At 44.7% G+C, this 21,024-nt stretch overlaps 11 non-coding genes and 2 pseudogenes across 11 annotated transcripts; all 13 read right to left on the bottom strand.

Moving 5' to 3' along the window:
* Positions 1-5,492: 5,492 nt before the first annotated feature.
* LOC141204246 (U2 spliceosomal RNA) lies at positions 5,493-5,685 on the bottom strand. Its single transcript, XR_012275213.1, has one exon. It is a non-coding gene; the product is annotated as a U2 spliceosomal RNA (small nuclear RNA).
* A 470-nt stretch (positions 5,686-6,155) lies between these two features.
* On the bottom strand, positions 6,156-6,294 carry LOC141204431 (U2 spliceosomal RNA; annotated as a pseudogene).
* A 1,115-nt stretch (positions 6,295-7,409) lies between these two features.
* On the bottom strand, positions 7,410-7,602 carry LOC141204247 (U2 spliceosomal RNA). Its single transcript, XR_012275214.1, has one exon. It is a non-coding gene; the product is annotated as a U2 spliceosomal RNA (small nuclear RNA).
* Positions 7,603-8,072: 470 nt separating this feature from the next.
* On the bottom strand, positions 8,073-8,211 carry LOC141204432 (U2 spliceosomal RNA; annotated as a pseudogene).
* A 1,115-nt stretch (positions 8,212-9,326) lies between these two features.
* On the bottom strand, positions 9,327-9,517 carry LOC141203955 (U2 spliceosomal RNA). Its single transcript, XR_012274931.1, has one exon. It is a non-coding gene; the product is annotated as a U2 spliceosomal RNA (small nuclear RNA).
* Positions 9,518-10,632: 1,115 nt separating this feature from the next.
* On the bottom strand, positions 10,633-10,822 carry LOC141204208 (U2 spliceosomal RNA). Its single transcript, XR_012275176.1, has one exon. It is a non-coding gene; the product is annotated as a U2 spliceosomal RNA (small nuclear RNA).
* Positions 10,823-11,937: 1,115 nt separating this feature from the next.
* LOC141204127 (U2 spliceosomal RNA) lies at positions 11,938-12,128 on the bottom strand. Its single transcript, XR_012275099.1, has one exon. It is a non-coding gene; the product is annotated as a U2 spliceosomal RNA (small nuclear RNA).
* A 1,115-nt stretch (positions 12,129-13,243) lies between these two features.
* LOC141204219 (U2 spliceosomal RNA) lies at positions 13,244-13,434 on the bottom strand. Its single transcript, XR_012275187.1, has one exon. It is a non-coding gene; the product is annotated as a U2 spliceosomal RNA (small nuclear RNA).
* A 1,115-nt stretch (positions 13,435-14,549) lies between these two features.
* On the bottom strand, positions 14,550-14,740 carry LOC141204220 (U2 spliceosomal RNA). Its single transcript, XR_012275188.1, has one exon. It is a non-coding gene; the product is annotated as a U2 spliceosomal RNA (small nuclear RNA).
* Positions 14,741-15,855: 1,115 nt separating this feature from the next.
* Positions 15,856-16,046, bottom strand: LOC141204221 (U2 spliceosomal RNA). The gene has a single exon (XR_012275189.1). It is a non-coding gene; the product is annotated as a U2 spliceosomal RNA (small nuclear RNA).
* A 1,115-nt stretch (positions 16,047-17,161) lies between these two features.
* On the bottom strand, positions 17,162-17,352 carry LOC141204223 (U2 spliceosomal RNA). The gene has a single exon (XR_012275191.1). It is a non-coding gene; the product is annotated as a U2 spliceosomal RNA (small nuclear RNA).
* A 1,115-nt stretch (positions 17,353-18,467) lies between these two features.
* On the bottom strand, positions 18,468-18,658 carry LOC141204224 (U2 spliceosomal RNA). The gene has a single exon (XR_012275192.1). It is a non-coding gene; the product is annotated as a U2 spliceosomal RNA (small nuclear RNA).
* A 1,115-nt stretch (positions 18,659-19,773) lies between these two features.
* Positions 19,774-19,964, bottom strand: LOC141203956 (U2 spliceosomal RNA). The gene has a single exon (XR_012274932.1). It is a non-coding gene; the product is annotated as a U2 spliceosomal RNA (small nuclear RNA).
* Between the last annotated feature and the right edge of the window lie 1,060 nt (positions 19,965-21,024).

Genomic DNA, 21,024 nt, shown 5'->3' on the forward strand with positions numbered 1-21,024 from the left:
CATCACCACCCCTAACCATATTTATTCCACATTCTACCTCTCTACATTCAATCATCCTATACACAGCCTTCTTATTCTCCAGCAATCTCACATCTGCATCACACAGTTCATACCTCACCAAAAACTTATAAACTCACACATACCATACAGGCACCTCAAAAGCAATCGGACATCGCAAATCCCTTTCTTGCCACTTTAAACGAAACAAATACGCTCCAAATAAATACCTACACATAGATGAAAACTTTCCATCCGCCCTAATCACTTTCAAAACAAACACAACGATATTCACACCAAAAAACACGTCCAAATTCGGAAAACCCAAACCACCTTTTTCCACTCTTTTAACCAAAATTTCTCTCCTAGCTCTCTCCATTTTCGAGTTCCACAAAAAAACAAATAAAATTCTATTCAAGCTTCTCATACACATATATCCTGGTGGAAATACTACCGCAATATATAAAAATATTGGCAACACCACACTCTTAACAATTAAAATCTTCCCAAAAAAGAATAAACTCCTCAATTTCCAAAAATTCAACTTCTGCTCAACTTTTCCTTTCGCATCATCCCAACTTTCTTTCCCATCCAAACTCTCTGAAAACTTCACACCCAAAACTTTAATAGGTCCATTCACTACATTCACACCTACATCCCTACTTAAACTTCCGCCTCCAAAACCCTTACACTCACTCTTTTCCCAATTCACTTTAAACGCAGATGCACCACAAAAAATAGACACTAACAACTTCACCCGCCTCACCGAACATTCAGAATCACATAATACACACACGTCATCCATATAACCACTCACCTTCCATTCTTTTCCTCCACCTCCCGGCACTTGCACACCACGAATTACCTTATCTTTCCTCAGCATACACAACAATGGCTCAATTGCACAAATAAATGCTACAGGGGACAAAGGACACCCCTGTCGCACACCCGAAAACACATTCACTTTCCTACCCACATACCCATTCATTAAAACACAGCTATAAACACCCGCATACAAACTTCTCACTCGCCCAACAAAATCAGCCGGAAAACCCATTTTTAACAACACTCTGAACAAAAAACCATGCGACAACCTATCATAAGCCTTTTCAAAATCCAAACTTAACAAAAATACACTCTTCTTACGACCCATGCAATCCCATAGACAATCTCTTAACATACACACACACTCATGAATCCGCCTCCCAGGTACCGCACAACACTGCTCATCCCCAATCACACTCTCTATCACATCACGCATCCTATTAGCCATAAGTTTTGCATAGATTTTATAATCACAATTAAGTAACGTTATTGGCCTCCAATTCCTCAGACTTTTCAAATCCCCTTTCTTAGGAATTAACACAACCAAACCTGCACGCATACTCTCAGTCACCTCCATGTTTCCCCACATATACTTACATACATCCACAAAGTCCTTACCAATCACACCCCACATCACACGATAAAATTCTACTGGGAGGCCATCCTCCCCCGGCGTCTTATTCAAAGCCATACTACACATAACCTTCCATACCTCATCACCAGTCACCTCACCCATCACTCTCTCTCTTTCTGCTTCACTCAACTTACTCTCTAACACACTCAAAACATCATTCTCCAAACATTCATCCCTCTGTTTCACTGCATACAGATCCTCATAAAACTTAGCCACCTCTTCACACATATCCTCTCCACTCACCTCACTTCCATCTGCTCCATACACCACGCTCATACTCTGTTTCTTTCCAAAAACTTTTTTAAAGAAAAACCGAGAACATTTCTCATCCTGCTCCATCTTATCAATCTTTGCCCTAAACACTATGCTTCTCCCTCTCTCCAACAAAAACTCACTAATCTCCTTTTTTACCTCTAAAATATCCTCCTCCACCTCAACTCCTCCTTCCCTTAACTTATACAAAACGCTCAACCACGCGTTCAGTTTAACAAAACTCTCTCTTTTAATTGCTGCATACTTGTATCCTAAATTTTTAAAGAACATTTTTGTTTGTTTCTTCACCCAGTCCCACCACTCACAAACATTCCCAAACTCATTTTTATGCTTACACCATTCTTCATACCGCCTTTCATACTCCTTTCTCACATCTTCATTCTCTAACAGTTTAACATTTAACTTCCACAATCCTCTCCCAAACACTCCATCAACTTTTATATCCAACTCACACAACATACACACATGATCTGAAAAAAGAACGTTTTCCTGCCTATAATTAACAGAAACCATATTTTTAGAAATAAAACAATAATCCAATCTGGATTGTACCCTACCACTCTCAGAAAAGAAAGTGTTCAACAAAGGATTCATGTTACACACGCGCTGCATATCACACAACCCAAAATCATTCACTAACTCCAATAATGCTTTCCCAGACACATCCACATTCACTCTCCCCACATCACAGTTCATATCACCCACAATTACCACAGGTATTCTTCCTGGAACAAAAAGCTTAATTTTTTCAAATAAATTTTTGCGCTCATTTTTTTCAACTGGCGCATAAACATTAATAACACAAAACTTTACATTCTTGTATACAAAATTAGCAAGGATACATCTCCCCACCTCAATAACCAAATAATCACTCAAAACAACCTCCCTTCCTTTAACCAAAATACCCACACCATCATTCTTATTACATGCACTCCCCGACCACACAGACGCTCCATAAGACCATTCATCCCCTTTCACACCATCCACTACCCCACATTCTTGTAAACAAAAAATAGATGCATTTTGCATAGCTAAAAACTCAAAAATAGCAGCTCTTCTTACTTTACTTTTAAACACTCTTACGTTTTGGAACACTATGGTAAATCCCATAATACTTCTACTCCTTCACCAATTACACAAAGAAATAGCCTTTGGCCTAAACCAAAGCTCACAAGAGGACAAAAAGAAAAAACATTTACAATATTATATGGTGACACTATCCAGCACCACCACTATCCTCCTCCGCCATCAGAACAGAACAGCTGGTTTCCGACCCGCTGGCTTCACCAGCCACACTCCTCATTCTGGCAGTTCTGATCTTCCTCTGAGGCTCACTAAAATCTGCATCATCACTGCCCCCACCATCCTCCCTACGACTCTTCTTTGCACCCCTATCATCCTCCGAAGAAAAATCTTCAATGTTTTCAGGACCCGAAGGGTGTTCAGGACTGTCGGGTTCCGAGATTTGCACTTCACATCCTGTTGCGTCCATTGCCTCTCCAAAAGTCATCATCTCAGGCAGCTCTGCTTCCACCACTTTCCTAGATATTCTCGCAGACACTGCCTTTTTCTCCACCTTTGCCACTTCCCTCCAGAACTCCTTTTCTTCCCTCCGCTTCTTCCTCATTTCTTCAGCAGAAGAAGAACATGGTCTCAGGGACACCTCCTCTGGCGCCGTAGAGGGAGAGGCTCTACCAGTTTCCCGCCTCCTTCCCTCTCTCTCCTCCCTCTCCAATCTTTCCAGCACTTTCAGTGCGCTTGCCATCTGCCTCCTCTCCAGCTCCTCCTCCTTCTGTTCTTTATCAGAACGTCTAGGTGCACTCATAGGACAGTCCTTATACATGTGATCACTACTCCCACAGACATCACAGGACTTGGCCTCTGGACACTGGTTGGCCATATGCCCCTCCTTTCTGCAATTTCGGCAACAATGCCCTTTAAGGCATGTTACCATGGTATGTCCGAAAGAAAAGCATCTACGGCAAAACATGGGCTGGCCTGGGTAAAAGAGGAAACCTCTATGGCCTGCAACGGAAAAATTTGATGGAGGGTGTCTAAAGCCCCCCACACTGTCAGGATCCCTTTTCAATTTCACACGGAATTTATACTGACAGTTAAAGATTCCTAGACAATTGACTTGCTTCACTCCCTTCCGCACATATTCACAGTAGCGAGAGAGGAAGCACTCCAGCAGCTCAGGGTCTGTAAAAGGGTTATAGACAGTCACAGTCACCTCCTTTTCTTGCAGACCAAACAAAGGTTCCCATCTAACTCCTTCCAAGCAGGGGTCACTAGAGTGACCACGGAGCCATTCAAAGACATTAAGGCAAACATCCTGGTCCATAAAGGTAACGTCATAATTACCTTGACGTGAAAATTCGTTGACACTGAAGATCTCAGAACGTCTTGCTCCAGCTTTGCCTTCAACGATGTCTTGGACAATGAAAACCACGTTGTTCTTGTTCTGGTCAGATGGATCCACGGACAAACGGATGGTGTTCTTCACAAAAGACATCTTGGATTCTGTCGGTATGGAATACCACAGGAAAAAGCAGAAAATCCTCCACAAAAGGGTCCGGATTCCTCCAGGAGACTCGCACCAATCAAGGTACAGTCATACGATCGCAGCCAAAAGGCCGAGAAGCGATAACCAGAATTGGTTTCAAACTACGGAGCCACCCAAGGATCCTGAAAAGTCCATTTGTGGAGATGAGCTCCTGGACTCCCGTTAAGAAGACATGTTGTCAACCTCTAGATCCCTTACATGCCTGCACTTTTCGGCTTGCTGCTGCTGCAATCCACGCGTTTTAGATCTGCATAACTCCACCTCTTTAAACACAGCACCTTCACCCCCTGCTGTTCCCACCCGCCTCAACACCGTTGGAAGGGAGGAGAACCAATTAAGGCGGGGGGTGGGGTGGAACGAGCAGCTGTCTACCCTTAGCAGGAGGGCTCCTGATTACATACCTCTCCTGCTGCTGCTGCTGCTGGCTGTCCAGCAGCAGACTGAAGGTGGCTGCTGCTGTGCACAGGTATATAAAGGCTCAGAGCCTATTATGACACGCGCAGCCAGCGTTCCATTGCCACATTCCATCTACTGCAGGCAGGATACCTGGCTGGCTGAATGTCGCTGAGAAGCTCACAGAGACCGCCATAAGCAACAGTTTAACAGAATGCCACAGACTAATCAACCAAACTTTTTGGGTTGGGTTCTCTTTTATAGTCTGCAGGCATTAAATGAAAGAAGTCAGTGTTCCAGCAGAAGGAGACAACGTTTCAGAAAAGGCATTGTAGCAAACCAAAAAAGAAATTTTAAGCGCAGCAGAGTAACCAGCGCACATACCTGTTAGCTCAGGTGAGTTTAAAAGGCTGCTGTTGATAACAAGGGCATTTGCTAAATAGATGGTGTGTGTGCAACAATATACTGAAAGGTCAATTATATTGTGCAGCTTATCTCACCACCTGTAGTTATTTAGGTGAAAGCTCCAAAATGCTTGCCTAATATGTCTGTTTATCCAAAAGGAAGTAAAAAGGGAGAGCTAGAAAGATAGCATTGCATCACATTACATGGCAATGCAATGCACAGTTGCTGAAGTTGAACCAAAATGAGCTTGTAATCTGGCTTCTGCAACTTTGAACATGAAAAATCCAATGAGGAGAAGAAAAGCAAAGCCAAAGAGTCCATCCCAAAATCCGACAAACAAGCAAAATGAACAAAAAACATTGAATTCAATTCTTTCTGATTTTAGAAACTGCATTAAAGAAGGGGTGCACCGGTCCTGGAGATACTGCAATACCAGGTCAATGCGTGGAGTGGACAGAGCAAGCTCTTTTTCCATCTCCCTGTTCTAAAAATCCATTTAATATATGGTCCCCAGATAGGGGACGTATCAGATATTAAACTGATAAGAACAGATTTTTTGATTGAATATATCTTTTATTAGCACAAAAAATAAGTTAACAGACAGTGTACAGTGCCGCAGCCCAGTACACCCAGAATTCTACATCATATTTACACAGCATGAGGATACGACGCACTAACTAGACACATCACACCCCTATGCTACACAAAACACTCAATCTGAAAGAAAAAGCATGTCAATCAATACAGTACGACGAACCGTGATAAGGGATGGGGATTGGGAAAAAGGGGATGGGGAGGGGAAAATCACAGGCCCGAAGCTTTATTGAAAGACAAGACACATAAGGGGAGAGGGGGAGGAGGGGTTTAGTCCTCATCCTCGTCCTCCGGACCGTCCTCGATGGAATAGTCTCTGAGCAGGCTGTGGATCAGCCTGCGGCAGTCCTGGATGGACATCCTCTCCCTCCTCAAGATGAGCCGGTTCCTGGCGACCCAAACGGCATCCTTGAAGCAGTTCATAAGGCGCCAAGCCTCCTGGATGGCTCCGACGGTATGAACCCCAGGGAAGAGTCCATAAAGCACAGAATGGTGCGATAGGCTCGCCCTGGGGACAGAGTTCCTCAGGTCGTCCTCAAGGGCAGTCAACAGGCGCTGTGCAAATCAGATACTACACTTGATCTTAGCCAAAAGGCCGAGAAGCGATAACCAGAATTGGTTTCAAACTACGGAGCCACCCAAGGATCCTGAAAAGTCCATTTGTGGAGATGAGCTCCTGGACTCCCGTTAAGAAGACATGTTGTCAACCTCTAGATCCCTTACATGCCTGCACTTTTCGGCTTGCTGCTGCTGCAATCCACGCATTTTAGATCTGCATAACTCCACCTCTTTAAACACAGCACCTTCACCCCCTGCTGTTCCCACCCGCCTCAACACCGTTGGAAGGGAGGAGAACCAATTAAGGCGGGGGGTGGGGTGGAACGAGCAGCTGTCTACCCTTAGCAGGAGGGCTCCTGATTACATACCTCTCCTGCTGCTGCTGCTGCTGGCTGTCCAGCAGCAGACTGAAGGTGGCTGCTGCTGTGCACAGGTATATAAAGGCTCAGAGCCTATTATGACACGCGCAGCCAGCGTTCCATTGCCACATTCCATCTACTGCAGGCAGGATACCTGGCTGGCTGAATGTCGCTGAGAAGCTCACAGAGACCGCCATAAGCAACAGTTTAACAGAATGCCACAGACTAATCAACCAAACTTTTTGGGTTGGGTTCTCTTTTATAGTCTGCAGGCATTAAATGAAAGAAGTCAGTGTTCCAGCAGAAGGAGACAACGTTTCAGAAAAGGCATTGTAGCAAACCAAAAAAGAAATTTTAAGCGCAGCAGAGTAACCAGCGCACATACCTGTTAGCTCAGGTGAGTTTAAAAGGCTGCTGTTGATAACAAGGGCATTTGCTAAATAGATGGTGTGTGTGCAACAATATACTGAAAGGTCAATTATATTGTGCAGCTTATCTCACCACCTGTAGTTATTTAGGTGAAAGCTCCAAAATGCTTGCCTAATATGTCTGTTTATCCAAAAGGAAGTAAAAAGGGAGAGCTAGAAAGATAGCATTGCATCACATTACATGGCAATGCAATGCACAGTTGCTGAAGTTGAACCAAAATGAGCTTGTAATCTGGCTTCTGCAACTTTGAACATGAAAAATCCAATGAGGAGAAGAAAAGCAAAGCCAAAGAGTCCATCCCAAAATCCGACAAACAAGCAAAATGAACAAAAAACATTGAATTCAATTCTTTCTGATTTTAGAAACTGCATTAAAGAAGGGGTGCACCGGTCCTGGAGATACTGCAATACCAGGTCAATGCGTGGAGTGGACAGAGCAAGCTCTTTTTCCATCTCCCTGTTCTAAAAATCCATTTAATATATGGTCCCCAGATAGGGGACGTATCAGATATTAAACTGATAAGAACAGATTTTTTGATTGAATATATCTTTTATTAGCACAAAAAATAAGTTAACAGACAGTGTACAGTGCCGCAGCCCAGTACACCCAGAATTCTACATCATATTTACATAGCATGAGGATACGACGCACTAACTAGACACATCACACCCCTATGCTACACAAAACACTCAATCTGAAAGAAAAAGCATGTCAATCAATACAGTACGACGAACCGTGATAAGGGATGGGGATTGGGAAAAAGGGGATGGGGAGGGGAAAATAACAGGCCCGAAGCTTTATTGAAAGACAAGACACATAAGGGGAGAGGGGGAGGAGGGGTTTAGTCCTCATCCTCGTCCTCCGGACCGTCCTCGATGGAATAGTCTCTGAGCAGGCTGTGGATCAGCCTGCGGCAGTCCTGGATGGACATCCTCTCCCTCCTCAAGATGAGCCGGTTCCTGGCGACCCAAACGGCATCCTTGAAGCAGTTCATAAGGCGCCAAGCCTCCTGGATGGCTCCGACGGTATGAACCCCAGGGAAGAGTCCATAAAGCACAGAATGGTGCGATAGGCTCGCCCTGGGGACAGAGTTCCTCAGGTCGTCCTCAAGGGCAGTCAACAGGCGCTGTGCAAATCAGATACTACACTTGATCTTAGCCAAAAGGCCGAGAAGCGATAACCAGAATTGGTTTCAAACTACGGAGCCACCCAAGGATCCTGAAAAGTCCATTTGTGGAGATGAGCTCCTGGACTCCCGTTAAGAAGACATGTTGTCAACCTCTAGATCCCTTACATGCCTGCACTTTTCGGCTTGCTGCTGCTGCAATCCACGCATTTTAGATCTGCATAACTCCACCTCTTTAAACACAGCACCTTCACCCCCTGCTGTTCCCACCCGCCTCAACACCGTTGGAAGGGAGGAGAACCAATTAAGGCGGGGGGTGGGGTGGAACGAGCAGCTGTCTACCCTTAGCAGGAGGGCTCCTGATTACATACCTCTCCTGCTGCTGCTGCTGCTGGCTGTCCAGCAGCAGACTGAAGGTGGCTGCTGCTGTGCACAGGTATATAAAGGCTCAGAGCCTATTATGACACGCGCAGCCAGCGTTCCATTGCCACATTCCATCTACTGCAGGCAGGATACCTGGCTGGCTGAATGTCGCTGAGAAGCTCACAGAGACCGCCATAAGCAACAGTTTAACAGAATGCCACAGACTAATCAACCAAACTTTTTGGGTTGGGTTCTCTTTTATAGTCTGCAGGCATTAAATGAAAGAAGTCAGTGTTCCAGCAGAAGGAGACAACGTTTCAGAAAAGGCATTGTAGCAAACCAAAAAAGAAATTTTAAGCGCAGCAGAGTAACCAGCGCACATACCTGTTAGCTCAGGTGAGTTTAAAAGGCTGCTGTTGATAACAAGGGCATTTGCTAAATAGATGGTGTGTGTGCAACAATATACTGAAAGGTCAATTATATTGTGCAGCTTATCTCACCACCTGTAGTTATTTAGGTGAAAGCTCCAAAATGCTTGCCTAATATGTCTGTTTATCCAAAAGGAAGTAAAAAGGGAGAGCTAGAAAGATAGCATTGCATCACATTACATGGCAATGCAATGCACAGTTGCTGAAGTTGAACCAAAATGAGCTTGTAATCTGGCTTCTGCAACTTTGAACATGAAAAATCCAATGAGGAGAAGAAAAGCAAAGCCAAAGAGTCCATCCCAAAATCCGACAAACAAGCAAAATGAACAAAAAACATTGAATTCAATTCTTTCTGATTTTAGAAACTGCATTAAAGAAGGGGTGCACCGGTCCTGGAGATACTGCAATACCAGGTCAATGCGTGGAGTGGACAGAGCAAGCTCTTTTTCCATCTCCCTGTTCTAAAAATCCATTTAATATATGGTCCCCAGATAGGGGACGTATCAGATATTAAACTGATAAGAACAGATACTACACTTGATCTTAGCCAAAAGGCCGAGAAGCGATAACCAGAATTGGTTTCAAACTACGGAGCCACCCAAGGATCCTGAAAAGTCCATTTGTGGAGATGAGCTCCTGGACTCCCGTTAAGAAGACATGTTGTCAACCTCTAGATCCCTTACATGCCTGCACTTTTCGGCTTGCTGCTGCTGCAATCCACGCGTTTTAGATCTGCATAACTCCACCTCTTTAAACACAGCACCTTCACCCCCTGCTGTTCCCACCCGCCTCAACACCGTTGGAAGGGAGGAGAACCAATTAAGGCGGGGGGTGGGGTGGAACGAGCAGCTGTCTACCCTTAGCAGGAGGGCTCCTGATTACATACCTCTCCTGCTGCTGCTGCTGCTGGCTGTCCAGCAGCAGACTGAAGGTGGCTGCTGCTGTGCACAGGTATATAAAGGCTCAGAGCCTATTATGACACGCGCAGCCAGCGTTCCATTGCCACATTCCATCTACTGCAGGCAGGATACCTGGCTGGCTGAATGTCGCTGAGAAGCTCACAGAGACCGCCATAAGCAACAGTTTAACAGAATGCCACAGACTAATCAACCAAACTTTTTGGGTTGGGTTCTCTTTTATAGTCTGCAGGCATTAAATGAAAGAAGTCAGTGTTCCAGCAGAAGGAGACAACGTTTCAGAAAAGGCATTGTAGCAAACCAAAAAAGAAATTTTAAGCGCAGCAGAGTAACCAGCGCACATACCTGTTAGCTCAGGTGAGTTTAAAAGGCTGCTGTTGATAACAAGGGCATTTGCTAAATAGATGGTGTGTGTGCAACAATATACTGAAAGGTCAATTATATTGTGCAGCTTATCTCACCACCTGTAGTTATTTAGGTGAAAGCTCCAAAATGCTTGCCTAATATGTCTGTTTATCCAAAAGGAAGTAAAAAGGGAGAGCTAGAAAGATAGCATTGCATCACATTACATGGCAATGCAATGCACAGTTGCTGAAGTTGAACCAAAATGAGCTTGTAATCTGGCTTCTGCAACTTTGAACATGAAAAATCCAATGAGGAGAAGAAAAGCAAAGCCAAAGAGTCCATCCCAAAATCCGACAAACAAGCAAAATGAACAAAAAACATTGAATTCAATTCTTTCTGATTTTAGAAACTGCATTAAAGAAGGGGTGCACCGGTCCTGGAGATACTGCAATACCAGGTCAATGCGTGGAGTGGACAGAGCAAGCTCTTTTTCCATCTCCCTGTTCTAAAAATCCATTTAATATATGGTCCCAGATAGGGGACGTATCAGATATTAAACTGATAAGAACAGATACTACACTTGATCTTAGCCAAAAGGCCGAGAAGCGATAACCAGAATTGGTTTCAAACTACGGAGCCACCCAAGGATCCTGAAAAGTCCATTTGTGGAGATGAGCTCCTGGACTCCCGTTAAGAAGACATGTTGTCAACCTCTAGATCCCTTACATGCCTGCACTTTTCGGCTTGCTGCTGCTGCAATCCACGCGTTTTAGATCTGCATAACTCCACCTCTTTAAACACAGCACCTTCACCCCCTGCTGTTCCCACCCGCCTCAACACCGTTGGAAGGGAGGAGAACCAATTAAGGCGGGGGGTGGGGTGGAACGAGCAGCTGTCTACCCTTAGCAGGAGGGCTCCTGATTACATACCTCTCCTGCTGCTGCTGCTGCTGGCTGTCCAGCAGCAGACTGAAGGTGGCTGCTGCTGTGCACAGGTATATAAAGGCTCAGAGCCTATTATGACACGCGCAGCCAGCGTTCCATTGCCACATTCCATCTACTGCAGGCAGGATACCTGGCTGGCTGAATGTCGCTGAGAAGCTCACAGAGACCGCCATAAGCAACAGTTTAACAGAATGCCACAGACTAATCAACCAAACTTTTTGGGTTGGGTTCTCTTTTATAGTCTGCAGGCATTAAATGAAAGAAGTCAGTGTTCCAGCAGAAGGAGACAACGTTTCAGAAAAGGCATTGTAGCAAACCAAAAAAGAAATTTTAAGCGCAGCAGAGTAACCAGCGCACATACCTGTTAGCTCAGGTGAGTTTAAAAGGCTGCTGTTGATAACAAGGGCATTTGCTAAATAGATGGTGTGTGTGCAACAATATACTGAAAGGTCAATTATATTGTGCAGCTTATCTCACCACCTGTAGTTATTTAGGTGAAAGCTCCAAAATGCTTGCCTAATATGTCTGTTTATCCAAAAGGAAGTAAAAAGGGAGAGCTAGAAAGATAGCATTGCATCACATTACATGGCAATGCAATGCACAGTTGCTGAAGTTGAACCAAAATGAGCTTGTAATCTGGCTTCTGCAACTTTGAACATGAAAAATCCAATGAGGAGAAGAAAAGCAAAGCCAAAGAGTCCATCCCAAAATCCGACAAACAAGCAAAATGAACAAAAAACATTGAATTCAATTCTTTCTGATTTTAGAAACTGCATTAAAGAAGGGGTGCACCGGTCCTGGAGATACTGCAATACCAGGTCAATGCGTGGAGTGGACAGAGCAAGCTCTTTTTCCATCTCCCTGTTCTAAAAATCCATTTACTATATGGTCCCCAGATAGGGGACGTATCAGATATTAAACTGATAAGAACAGATACTACACTTGATCTTAGCCAAAAGGCCGAGAAGCGATAACCAGAATTGGTTTCAAACTACGGAGCCACCCAAGGATCCTGAAAAGTCCATTTGTGGAGATGAGCTCCTGGACTCCCGTTAAGAAGACATGTTGTCAACCTCTAGATCCCTTACATGTCTGCACTTTTCGGCTTGCTGCTGCTGCAATCCACGCGTTTTAGATCTGCATAACTCCACCTCTTTAAACACAGCACCTTCACCCCCTGCTGTTCCCACCCGCCTCAACACCGTTGGAAGGGAGGAGAACCAATTAAGGCGGGGGGTGGGGTGGAACGAGCAGCTGTCTACCATTAGCAGGAGGGCTCCTGATTACATACCTCTCCTGCTGCTGCTGCTGCTGGCTGTCCAGCAGCAGACTGAAGGTGGCTGCTGCTGTGCACAGGTATATAAAGGCTCAGAGCCTATTATGACACGCGCAGCCAGCGTTCCATTGCCACATTCCATCTACTGCAGGCAGGATACCTGGCTGGCTGAATGTCGCTGAGAAGCTCACAGAGACCGCCATAAGCAACAGTTTAACAGAATGCCACAGACTAATCAACCAAACTTTTTGGGTTGGGTTCTCTTTTATAGTCTGCAGGCATTAAATGAAAGAAGTCAGTGTTCCAGCAGAAGGAGACAACGTTTCAGAAAAGGCATTGTAGCAAACCAAAAAAGAAATTTTAAGCGCAGCAGAGTAACCAGCGCACATACCTGTTAGCTCAGGTGAGTTTAAAAGGCTGCTGTTGATAACAAGGGCATTTGCTAAATAGATGGTATGTGTGCAACAATATACTGAAAGGTCAATTATATTGTGCAGCTTATCTCACCACCTGTAGTTATTTAGGTGAAAGCTCCAAAATGCTTGCCTAATATGTCTGTTTATCCAAAAGGAAGTAAAAAGGGAGAGCTAGAAAGATAGCATTGCATCACATTACATGGCAATGCAATGCACAGTTGCTGAAGTTGAACCAAAATGAGCTTGTAATCTGGCTTCTGCAACTTTGAACATGAAAAATCCAATGAGGAGAAGAAAAGCAAAGCCAAAGAGTCCATCCCAAAATCCGACAAACAAGCAAAATGAACAAAAAACATTGAATTCAATTCTTTCTGATTTTAGAAACTGCATTAAAGAAGGGGTGCACCGGTCCTGGAGATACTGCAATACCAGGTCAATGCGTGGAGTGGACAGAGCAAGCTCTTTTTCCATCTCCCTGTTCTAAAAATCCATTTACTATATGGTCCCCAGATAGGGGACGTATCATATATTAAACTGATAAGAACAGATACTACACTTGATCTTAGCCAAAAGGCCGAGAAGCGATAACCAGAATTGGTTTCAAACTACGGAGCCACCCAAGGATCCTGAAAAGTCCATTTGTGGAGATGAGCTCCTGGACTCCCGTTAAGAAGACATGTTGTCAACCTCTAGATCCCTTACATGCCTGCACTTTTCGGCTTGCTGCTGCTGCAATCCACGCGTTTTAGATCTGCATAACTCCACCTCTTTAAACACAGCACCTTCACCCCCTGCTGTTCCCACCCGCCTCAACACCGTTGGAAGGGAGGAGAACCAATTAAGGCGGGGGGTGGGGTGGAACGAGCAGCTGTCTACCCTTAGCAGGAGGGCTCCTGATTACATACCTCTCCTGCTGCTGCTGCTGCTGGCTGTCCAGCAGCAGACTGAAGGTGGCTGCTGCTGTGCACAGGTATATAAAGGCTCAGAGCCTATTATGACACGCGCAGCCAGCGTTCCATTGCCACATTCCATCTACTGCAGGCAGGATACCTGGCTGGCTGAATGTCGCTGAGAAGCTCACAGAGACCGCCATAAGCAACAGTTTAACAGAATGCCACAGACTAATCAACCAAACTTTTTGGGTTGGGTTCTCTTTTATAGTCTGCAGGCATTAAATGAAAGAAGTCAGTGTTCCAGCAGAAGGAGACAACGTTTCAGAAAAGGCATTGTAGCAAACCAAAAAAGAAATTTTAAGCGCAGCAGAGTAACCAGCGCACATACCTGTTAGTTCAGGTGAGTTTAAAAGGCTGCTGTTGATAACAAGGGCATTTGCTAAATAGATGGTGTGTGTGCAACAATATACTGAAAGGTCAATTATATTGTGCAGCTTATCTCACCACCTGTAGTTATTTAGGTGAAAGCTCCAAAATGCTTGCCTAATATGTCTGTTTATCCAAAAGGAAGTAAAAAGGGAGAGCTAGAAAGATAGCATTGCATCACATTACATGGCAATGCAATGCACAGTTGCTGAAGTTGAACCAAAATGAGCTTGTAATCTGGCTTCTGCAACTTTGAACATGAAAAATCCAATGAGGAGAAGAAAAGCAAAGCCAAAGAGTCCATCCCAAAATCCGACAAACAAGCAAAATGAACAAAAAACATTGAATTCAATTCTTTCTGATTTTAGAAACTGCATTAAAGAAGGGGTGCACCGGTCCTGGAGATACTGCAATACCAGGTCAATGCGTGGAGTGGACAGAGCAAGCTCTTTTTCCATCTCCCTGTTCTAAAAATCCATTTACTATATGGTCCCCAGATAGGGGACGTATCATATATTAAACTGATAAGAACAGATACTACACTTGATCTTAGCCAAAAGGCCGAGAAGCGATAACCAGAATTGGTTTCAAACTACGGAGCCACCCAAGGATCCTGAAAAGTCCATTTGTGGAGATGAGCTCCTGGACTCCCGTTAAGAAGACATGTTGTCAACCTCTAGATCCCTTACATGCCTGCACTTTTCGGCTTGCTGCTGCTGCAATCCACGCGTTTTAGATCTGCATAACTCCACCTCTTTAAACACAGCACCTTCACCCCCTGCTGTTCCCACCCGCCTCAACACCGTTGGAAGGGAGGAGAACCAATTAAGGCGGGGGGTGGGGTGGAACGAGCAGCTGTCTACCCTTAGCAGGAGGGCTCCTGATTACATACCTCTCCTGCTGCTGCTGCTGCTGGCTGTCCAGCAGCAGACTGAAGGTGGCTGCTGCTGTGCACAGGTATATAAAGGCTCAGAGCCTATTATGACACGCGCAGCCAGCGTTCCATTGCCACATTCCATCTACTGCAGGCAGGATACCTGGCTGGCTGAATGTCGCTGAGAAGCTCACAGAGACCGCCATAAGCAACAGTTTAACAGAATGCCACAGACTAATCAACCAAACTTTTTGGGTTGGGTTCTCTTTTATAGTCTGCAGGCATTAAATGAAAGAAGTCAGTGTTCCAGCAGAAGGAGACAACGTTTCAGAAAAGGCATTGTAGCAAACCAAAAAAGAAATTTTAAGCGCAGCAGAGTAACCAGCGCACATACCTGTTAGTTCAGGTGAGTTTAAAAGGCTGCTGTTGATAACAAGGGCATTTGCTAAATAGATGGTGTGTGTGCAACAATATACTGAAAGGTCAATTATATTGTGCAGCTTATCTCACCACCTGTAGTTATTTAGGTGAAAGCTCCAAAATGCTTGCCTAATATGTCTGTTTATCCAAAAGGAAGTAAAAAGGGAGAGCTAGAAAGATAGCATTGCATCACATTACATGGCAATGCAATGCACAGTTGCTGAAGTTGAACCAAAATGAGCTTGTAATCTGGCTTCTGCAACTTTGAACATGAAAAATCCAATGAGGAGAAGAAAAGCAAAGCCAAAGAGTCCATCCCAAAATCCGACAAACAAGCAAAATGAACAAAAAACATTGAATTCAATTCTTTCTGATTTTAGAAACTGCATTAAAGAAGGGGTGCACCGGTCCTGGAGATACTGCAATACCAGGTCAATGCGTGGAGTGGACAGAGCAAGCTCTTTTTCCATCTCCCTGTTCTAAAAATCCATTTACTATATGGTCCCCAGATAGGGGACGTATCATATATTAAACTGATAAGAACAGATACTACACTTGATCTTAGCCAAAAGGCCGAGAAGCGATAACCAGAATTGGTTTCAAACTACGGAGCCACCCAAGGATCCTGAAAAGTCCATTTGTGGAGATGAGCTCCTGGACTCCCGTTAAGAAGACATGTTGTCAACCTCTAGATCCCTTACATGCCTGCACTTTTCGGCTTGCTGCTGCTGCAATCCACGCGTTTTAGATCTGCATAACTCCACCTCTTTAAACACAGCACCTTCACCCCCTGCTGTTCCCACCCGCCTCAACACCGTTGGAAGGGAGGAGAACCAATTAAGGCGGGGGGTGGGGTGGAACGAGCAGCTGTCTACCCTTAGCAGGAGGGCTCCTGATTACATACCTCTCCTGCTGCTGCTGCTGCTGGCTGTCCAGCAGCAGACTGAAGGTGGCTGCTGCTGTGCACAGGTATATAAAGGCTCAGAGCCTATTATGACACGCGCAGCCAGCGTTCCATTGCCACATTCCATCTACTGCAGGCAGGATACCTGGCTGGCTGAATGTCGCTGAGAAGCTCACAGAGACCGCCATAAGCAACAGTTTAACAGAATGCCACAGACTAATCAACCAAACTTTTTGGGTTGGGTTCTCTTTTATAGTCTGCAGGCATTAAATGAAAGAAGTCAGTGTTCCAGCAGAAGGAGACAACGTTTCAGAAAAGGCATTGTAGCAAACCAAAAAAGAAATTTTAAGCGCAGCAGAGTAACCAGCGCACATACCTGTTAGTTCAGGTGAGTTTAAAAGGCTGCTGTTGATAACAAGGGCATTTGCTAAATAGATGGTGTGTGTGCAACAATATACTGAAAGGTCAATTATATTGTGCAGCTTATCTCACCACCTGTAGTTATTTAGGTGAAAGCTCCAAAATGCTTGCCTAATATGTCTGTTTATCCAAAAGGAAGTAAAAAGGGAGAGCTAGAAAGATAGCATTGCATCACATTACATGGCAATGCAATGCACAGTTGCTGAAGTTGAACCAAAATGAGCTTGTAATCTGGCTTCTGCAACTTTGAACATGAAAAATCCAATGAGGAGAAGAAAAGCAAAGCCAAAGAGTCCATCCCAAAATCCGACAAACAAGCAAAATGAACAAAAAACATTGAATTCAATTCTTTCTGATTTTAGAAACTGCATTAAAGAAGGGGTGCACCGGTCCTGGAGATACTGCAATACCAGGTCAATGCGTGGAGTGGACAGAGCAAGCTCTTTTTCCATCTCCCTGTTCTAAAAATCCATTTACTATATGGTCCCCAGATAGGGGACGTATCATATATTAAACTGATAAGAACAGATACTACACTTGATCTTAGCCAAAAGGCCGAGAAGCGATAACCAGAATTGGTTTCAAACTACGGAGCCACCCAAGGATCCTGAAAAGTCCATTTGTGGAGATGAGCTCCTGGACTCCCGTTAAGAAGACATGTTGTCAACCTCTAGATCCCTTACATGCCTGCACTTTTCGGCTTGCTGCTGCTGCAATCCACGCGTTTTAGATCTGCATAACTCCACCTCTTTAAACACAGCACCTTCACCCCCTGCTGTTCCCACCCGCCTCAACACCGTTGGAAGGGAGGAGAACCAATTAAGGCGGGGGGTGGGGTGGAACGAGCAGCTGTCTACCCTTAGCAGGAGGGCTCCTGATTACATACCTCTCCTGCTGCTGCTGCTGCTGGCTGTCCAGCAGCAGACTGAAGGTGGCTGCTGCTGTGCACAGGTATATAAAGGCTCAGAGCCTATTATGACACGCGCAGCCAGCGTTCCATTGCCACATTCCATCTACTGCAGGCAGGATACCTGGCTGGCTGAATGTCGCTGAGAAGCTCACAGAGACCGCCATAAGCAACAGTTTAACAGAATGCCACAGACTAATCAACCAAACTTTTTGGGTTGGGTTCTCTTTTATAGTCTGCAGGCATTAAATGAAAGAAGTCAGTGTTCCAGCAGAAGGAGACAACGTTTCAGAAAAGGCATTGTAGCAAACCAAAAAAGAAATTTTAAGCGCAGCAGAGTAACCAGCGCACATACCTGTTAGTTCAGGTGAGTTTAAAAGGCTGCTGTTGATAACAAGGGCATTTGCTAAATAGATGGTGTGTGTGCAACAATATACTGAAAGGTCAATTATATTGTGCAGCTTATCTCACCACCTGTAGTTATTTAGGTGAAAGCTCCAAAATGCTTGCCTAATATGTCTGTTTATCCAAAAGGAAGTAAAAAGGGAGAGCTAGAAAGATAGCATTGCATCACATTACATGGCAATGCAATGCACAGTTGCTGAAGTTGAACCAAAATGAGCTTGTAATCTGGCTTCTGCAACTTTGAACATGAAAAATCCAATGAGGAGAAGAAAAGCAAAGCCAAAGAGTCCATCCCAAAATCCGACAAACAAGCAAAATGAACAAAAAACATTGAATTCAATTCTTTCTGATTTTAGAAACTGCATTAAAGAAGGGGTGCACCGGTCCTGGAGATACTGCAATACCAGGTCAATGCGTGGAGTGGACAGAGCAAGCTCTTTTTCCATCTCCCTGTTCTAAAAATCCATTTACTATATGGTCCCCAGATAGGGGACGTATCATATATTAAACTGATAAGAACAGATACTACACTTGATCTTAGCCAAAAGGCCGAGAAGCGATAACCAGAATTGGTTTCAAACTACGGAGCCACCCAAGGATCCTGAAAAGTCCATTTGTGGAGATGAGCTCCTGGACTCCCGTTAAGAAGACATGTTGTCAACCTCTAGATCCCTTACATGCCTGCACTTTTCGGCTTGCTGCTGCTGCAATCCACGCGTTTTAGATCTGCATAACTCCACCTCTTTAAACACAGCACCTTCACCCCCTGCTGTTCCCACCCGCCTCAACACCGTTGGAAGGGAGGAGAACCAATTAAGGCGGGGGGTGGGGTGGAACGAGCAGCTGTCTACCCTTAGCAGGAGGGCTCCTGATTACATACCTCTCCTGCTGCTGCTGCTGCTGGCTGTCCAGCAGCAGACTGAAGGTGGCTGCTGCTGTGCACAGGTATATAAAGGCTCAGAGCCTATTATGACACGCGCAGCCAGCGTTCCATTGCCACATTCCATCTACTGCAGGCAGGATACCTGGCTGGCTGAATGTCGCTGAGAAGCTCACAGAGACCGCCATAAGCAACAGTTTAACAGAATGCCACAGACTAATCAACCAAACTTTTTGGGTTGGGTTCTCTTTTATAGTCTGCAGGCATTAAATGAAAGAAGTCAGTGTTCCAGCAGAAGGAGACAACGTTTCAGAAAAGGCATTGTAGCAAACCAAAAAAGAAATTTTAAGCGCAGCAGAGTAACCAGCGCACATACCTGTTAGTTCAGGTGAGTTTAAAAGGCTGCTGTTGATAACAAGGGCATTTGCTAAATAGATGGTGTGTGTGCAACAATATACTGAAAGGTCAATTATATTGTGCAGCTTATCTCACCACCTGTAGTTATTTAGGTGAAAGCTCCAAAATGCTTGCCTAATATGTCTGTTTATCCAAAAGGAAGTAAAAAGGGAGAGCTAGAAAGATAGCATTGCATCACATTACATGGCAATGCAATGCACAGTTGCTGAAGTTGAACCAAAATGAGCTTGTAATCTGGCTTCTGCAACTTTGAACATGAAAAATCCAATGAGGAGAAGAAAAGCAAAGCCAAAGAGTCCATCCCAAAATCCGACAAACAAGCAAAATGAACAAAAAACATTGAATTCAATTCTTTCTGATTTTAGAAACTGCATTAAAGAAGGGGTGCACCGGTCCTGGAGATACTGCAATACCAGGTCAATGCGTGGAGTGGACAGAGCAAGCTCTTTTTCCATCTCCCTGTTCTAAAAATCCATTTAATATATGGTCCCCAGATAGGGGACGTATCAGATATTAAACTGATAAGAACAGATACTACACTTGATCTTAGCCAAAAGGCCGAGAAGCGATAACCAGAATTGGTTTCAAACTACGGAGCCACCCAAGGATCCTGAAAAGTCCATTTGTGGAGATGAGCTCCTGGACTCCCGTTAAGAAGACATGTTGTCAACCTCTAGATCCCTTACATGCCTGCACTTTTCGGCTTGCTGCTGCTGCAATCCACGCGTTTTAGATCTGCATAACTCCACCTCTTTAAACACAGCACCTTCACCCCCTGCTGTTCCCACCCGCCTCAACACCGTTGGAAGGGAGGAGAACCAATTAAGGCGGGGGGTGGGGTGGAACGAGCAGCTGTCTACCCTTAGCAGGAGGGCTCCTGATTACATACCTCTCCTGCTGCTGCTGCTGCTGGCTGTCCAGCAGCAGACTGAAGGTGGCTGCTGCTGTGCACAGGTATATAAAGGCTCAGAGCCTATTATGACACGCGCAGCCAGCGTTCCATTGCCACATTCCATCTACTGCAGGCAGGATACCTGGCTGGCTGAATGTCGCTGAGAAGCTCACAGAGACCGCCATAAGCAACAGTTTAACAGAATGCCACAGACTAATCAACCAAACTTTTTGGGTTGGGTTCTCTTTTATAGTCTGCAGGCATTAAATGAAAGAAGTCAGTGTTCCAGCAGAAGGAGACAACGTTTCAGAAAAGGCATTGTAGCAAACCAAAAAAGAAATTTTAAGCGCAGCAGAGTAACCAGCGCACATACCTGTTAGCTCAGGTGAGTTTAAAAGGCTGCTGTTGATAACAAGGGCATTTGCTAAATAGATGGTGTGTGTGCAACAATATACTGAAAGGTCAATTATATTGTGCAGCTTATCTCACCACCTGTAGTTATTTAGGTGAAAGCTCCAAAATGCTTGCCTAATATGTCTGTTTATCCAAAAGGAAGTAAAAAGGGAGAGCTAGAAAGATAGCATTGCATCACATTACATGGCAATGCAATGCACAGTTGCTGAAGTTGAACCAAAATGAGCTTGTAATCTGGCTTCTGCAACTTTGAACATGAAAAATCCAATGAGGAGAAGAAAAGCAAAGCCAAAGAGTCCATCCCAAAATCCGACAAACAAGCAA

Source organism: Phyllobates terribilis, unplaced genomic scaffold, assembly GCF_046119375.1.
Source record: "Phyllobates terribilis strain yellow unplaced genomic scaffold, ASM4611937v1 Scaffold_134__1_contigs__length_4944459, whole genome shotgun sequence".
Taxonomy (NCBI): domain Eukaryota; kingdom Metazoa; phylum Chordata; class Amphibia; order Anura; family Dendrobatidae; genus Phyllobates; species Phyllobates terribilis.